The sequence below is a fragment of the Etheostoma spectabile genome, chromosome 9 (genome assembly GCF_008692095.1).
Source record: "Etheostoma spectabile isolate EspeVRDwgs_2016 chromosome 9, UIUC_Espe_1.0, whole genome shotgun sequence".
Classification (NCBI taxonomy): Eukaryota; Metazoa; Chordata; class Actinopteri; order Perciformes; family Percidae; genus Etheostoma; species Etheostoma spectabile.
The window spans coordinates 9028360-9033584 of NC_045741.1; the positions used below are offsets into that span (position 1 = coordinate 9028360).

The 5225-nt window shown below is 40.0% G+C and overlaps 1 long non-coding RNA gene across 1 annotated transcript in view; it reads right to left on the reverse strand.

The window, feature by feature from the left end:
- Positions 1 to 4579, reverse strand: part of LOC116696143 (uncharacterized) — an 11526-nt gene extending 6947 nt beyond the window's left edge. The window contains exon 1 of the long non-coding RNA XR_004333633.1: positions 4447 to 4579. This is a non-coding gene — a long non-coding RNA (uncharacterized LOC116696143). The remainder of the gene's footprint in view (positions 1 to 4446) is intronic.
- Between the last annotated feature and the right edge of the window lie 646 nt (positions 4580 to 5225).

Sequence of the window (5225 nt, forward strand, 5' to 3'; positions counted from 1 at the left end):
CATGCAATATTGCTAAATCCCTCAGCTTTGGTCTTGACAGGACTTAAAATGAAATCCTGAGTCCTCTTTATCCGAGAATGAGACAAGACCAAGTAAAAATGCAGTTGATTCCGAGTTCTTCAAAAAGTGGTCTTAAGACCTGTCTTGAGAACCACAACACTGTCTTGTATTTTAATGTTTTGGAAAAGCAAAAGCTAAATTTCCACCAAAGTGGACAATAAAGACTAATCTAATCTATTCAACTAGCTATGTGATTGAGTGCTGAGTTTACGGGACTACCCGTAGCAGTCGCTTCCTGGACTGTTATGTGCAAAAGATGGACAAGTGAATTAACATTCATAGGATATACACCAGTCTTCAACATATATATATACAATATATATATATATATATATATATTTGACAGACAACTTCTGGTATAATACTTCTCTGCTATACCATGTTACTTTTTTAGTCCTCTGCCTTTAAACAGAACACATCCAGGTAATGGAAGGTCTTATTAAAGCAGACAAGTTCATTTGTTCAAGTCATTTAGGGCACATTGGTCCCTAATGGCTAATGATTTATTACAGGAAAGAATGCAGCATGCAGGAATCCTTGGACCTACCCGTCCTGCCAACTAAAGAGATGTCATGTTACATAGGAAATTAGTGTCGGATGAAGTTACTGTTTTGGACTTGTGAATTAATCACAGAGGAAGACAGTGAAAGAGGACTGGAAGGCTCTGTCAAACTGCTCTCCTGCGCTCGAGGTACAATGATTTCTGGGAAATACATCAAAGAGTGAATAACAAGGTATGGGCCACAGACCTGGCAGCCTGGAGAGGTGTGCGGTGGGAATGGCAGGTCTGCAGGGTTGAAGGGTGATTAAGAAGGTTGCTCTGACAGAAAGGGGAAAGAGAAGGAGATAGAGAAAAGAAGTTGTTCTACAGCACTCATCTCCAACTTTGTACTCATTACAGCTGCTCTGCACAAGTCCTTTGAAATTCCACTTTTCAAACAATAAGCTGAAAGTTGCCAGTGTCTCTTCAGAGCGAATCTTTGATTACCATTACAAAAGGCGAAGATAGGAGAGCAGTGAGACACAAAGACAATGAAGAGCTTACGTTGTGTCTTGGCTCGCCATACGTCACTGAAACAGATGGGCTGTGCAGCTTTTATTGGCGCCCTTGTTCAGAGCGTGGCTTTGCAATATTCATGCCTGCATAGTCAAAGTTAGATTGGTCATTTTCCTTCGACAAAGTCATAAAGTCAGGAGATCATCTGTTATGAGTTTGCGGGAGAGTCACCGGCTGGGTCAGCAGATTGTGCAGAAGTCCTTGGCATTGCTATTTTCTTAATATTTCAAGACAAGCAAGTCTTGATGAGCTCAATTTCATTTTTAGTGGAAAAACATGTCGTCCCAGTTTGTTATGAGCAGAATTTAAGGTCAACACTTGAAAGTTGTTTGAAAAAGCTCCAGTATTTCCATTGAGGCATGTAGGAAGATGATATCTTATTAATTAATTTTGACTTTAAAAAAAAAAATTGAAAAAATAAAAGATATCCCCTAACATCCTCTCTGCCTCACTTATTCACTCCCTCACTGACTTTAACTTGCATAAGGGTTCTTATGCGAAATTCAATTCCAACATGTGACACCAGACTCTCACACGGAGGCACAGTGAAAGCAGAGCCAGAAATGTCTCCCTTCCTAAAGGTGATGTTCTATGAAAATTTGTTTGGTGAAGCGGCAGTTTTTTTGTTTTTTTTATGTGTAAATGAAGCAATGATGCTCACAGACGTATTTTTTTCTGTTGCTGTCTCAGGAACATGACCAGGGATTTGTAAATTTTGGAAAGCTCTGAAAGTTTGATCAAAACTCAATGGCTCGTTACAGGAATTGGTTAATTCAGGGGGGACGCAGAGCTGATTGGACTGGGTTTAGTGGGACGGCTCTGAGAGCACGTTATCCCCTGTCACTCAACAAACACGCAGATATTCATACATGCTGGTATACATAATACACTTTAACAAACAGAAACCAATTTCTCTTACAGTATATTCCACCCACGAGGAGCAGTTTATTCCAGGTGCTGGTTTGCCCCCTGCTGTGTGCTGGCTCTCGCTGCTTCAAGAGTCTCTTCCTCTGCCTGAGTACCACTGTGTACCTCTCAGCAAAGTCGTACAATTATCCACAAGAGTGAAATGACACCTTATTTGGAGAGGTACGTGATGCTCTAATGACATTGCCCCCACGAAATAATAGGGGCCCTTACATTATGATTCAGAATAAACAAATTCTTTCATATTTATTCATTTGCATTTTTTGTGAAAATTAGATTTAGGTTTTCATTAAAGATGTAATTCCCTGCATCTTGGATACATGAATTATGACTTTACTCTCCGTAAATGTGATCTCATATTTATGGAATACAGCAGAATCGGAGTGCAGGACTACAGCAGTGAGCAGCTAAATGGTGAATCAACACTGCCACCCTTAGGCCAACTGGGAATAGCACACAAACACCAAACTCTGGTTCAGAATTGATGTACTGTGTACGCTGTATATCCAAACTACAGGTCTTGCCCCATATTGCTCTCACAGATGAAATGGTGCAGCAGTCTTGCAGGTATGGAAAATAAATAAGCTCAGTAGAGATCTCAGCTCAACATGTATCTCAAAATAATTATTGATTTGAATTTAACATGCAAACAATGACCAGAAAAGGGTACAGTAGCACTTTCAAGCCAATCAACCTAATAAAAAATGCTGGGTTCTACAGGAAACTTATTTTTTATTTTGTATTCACACCATGTCAGTATTTACAACATGAACATATAAACAATGCTGGCTATATTTGTATCACTTTCAACATTTTATTTTTGTCAACTAGACAGTGGTCAGTAAGTGTATCAATGATTTGATTTCTTTTCTTCAAAATATGTAAACAAAGTAGAAAAGAACAGAACACAATGGAATATTTGAGAGACAGGTTTGCTGCTGGAAAGAAAGATTGACATGTTTATAACAGTCAGGGAAAATATTTAGGGTGCTGCTCACTGTGATTTTGAGAGCTGAATGCTTGAGAGTCCCACCAAATGCTAGAAGGTTAGAATCAGTGCAGGGTGTTAGGAGAGTCGTGTGGTGCCCTCTGTGGACTGACAGTTTTCATTATTCTCTCTCTCTCCCCCTCCATTACTCACTGTCTCTCAGGCTCCCTGCATCTCTCACTGTCTCTCTCCTATACACACACACACACACACACACACACACACACACACACACACACACACACACACACACGCAGACATAAACAGATTGTTGCAGCTGACCTGAGGGCATCTTGAGCTGCTGAAAGTAATGACACCCGATGCCACATGATCAGCAAGGTGAGTGAGTGTTTGTGTGTGTGTGTGTGTGTGTGTGTGTGTGTATGTGTGTGTGTGTGTGTGTGTGTGAGAGAGAGAGCGAGAGAGTCTTTGCGCACGTGCGTGCGTGCGTAAACAAGCTGGATTTTTTTTGTATCTGTTGCATTTGTTCTTCAGATATCATTTTAGAGTAATTATCTGATAGGCTTATTTTTATTTATATGTGTTTATAACCTTTATTTAATTTGGAAAATCCCATTAGGAGTAAGGGCTTTTTTTCAAGGAAAACTTAAGTAGATATACGGTAAGCATGGGTCACGACATCATTGTAAATTTGTAACAAGATATCAAAAACAATGCATGTAAATTATAGATACATTAGAGCAGAGTAAAACACAAGAGCAAATTTATAAAACAAATGCTTAATTTGCGTACAAAGTACAAAATAAAATGTGTATGTGCCTCATCTGCATTATCATCTCTCTTTAGGTGGTGAAGTATGGTGCTTTATTTTGTTTATCTCTCTTTATGTGAAAACATGGTTCTTTATTTTGTATGGGTTGTATAATCTGACATTAGGTTAAACAAAAGACAAATTTGTTATTTTTTTGAAAATTAAGAACCATTTGTACAAATAGCTACAAAATGTAATGCACATGTAATTCCGTATGAACTCCACGTATTTTTTGCTGTATGGACCACATTGAGTGCTACTGTACTTTAAAACACAGGGCTGTCAAGTGGCGGAGCAAAGTTGTGTCCCAGCGAAACCAAAGACTTTCACCCAGAAATTGTGTGTTGTGTCCCGGGAGTACTACTTTGGGAACCGGTGTTTTAATTCAAACCACAATCTTTTTTTCTAATCTAAATAATTTGCTTGTTGCCTTAACTCTTCGTTGCTGCATGACGTCGGCAAAGCTCAATTGCAACGGCCACTTGAAGGCCTAGTAAGTTATATTAATCCAATACACTTCAGTGAATATCTTCTCACGGTCACCTTCTATAGCTCTCTATTTTCTGTGTGTGTTAAAACACATTCAAGTGTTAAAACACAGCCCTGGCTGTGTGAATGGAGAGCAAACAGAATGTAGTGCACAAGCCACAAAACACTGTTCCAGCCAATCGGCAACAAGCAGCGCCAGTTGATGGTAGGTGCGGGAGGGGGGGAGGCAGAATTTGAATGTCCCGGCCAGTAGTTCTCAGTCTGTGAATCTGGGGGGGGGAGTTTATGAAGGTGGGGTTGTATTTATTCAAATATCAACAATCATTGCACAGAATCACTCACTGCACCTTTAAAACGACCGGGGTCTTACGTTGCTCTGTAGCCGGCTCACAGTAAGCTTTTTTTTAAGATTACTTTTTGGGGGCTTTTTCCGTGACACATAGCACAAGGTCCAGGTCGGATTGGAACCCGGGCCAGTGCAAAGGACTCAGCCTACATGGCGGGCACACTCTCACTGGTCTTATTGGCTAGAGGCCGCCCCACCAGTACCCTTTTCACAGGTAGTTAGAACTCTAAAGACCGCTAAACTTAACCGTCATGTGACGGACTGTCACGTGCTCGTCGTAATTTTTGCAGGATGTCATACAAATTGTTTTTAATATAAGTTTTCGTCAGAGTTACATTTTTATCATATGAATGTTATTGATACGAGTTTTGTCTTTGGTGGACTTAAAATTGCTAGTGTACAGTATTTGCCTCTAACGTCTACATACTCTGAGTCTTGTGTCCATTGGACCTCTTGGAACTTTCTATATGTCAGCTCAGCCTAGTTTGACAACACACGAGAGAATGCTCTTGTGAATGTGCTAAATATTAAAATAAATGGAAGTGACCACATGAAACCTGACAGGTTGAGTTGATTCAGGAGTTTA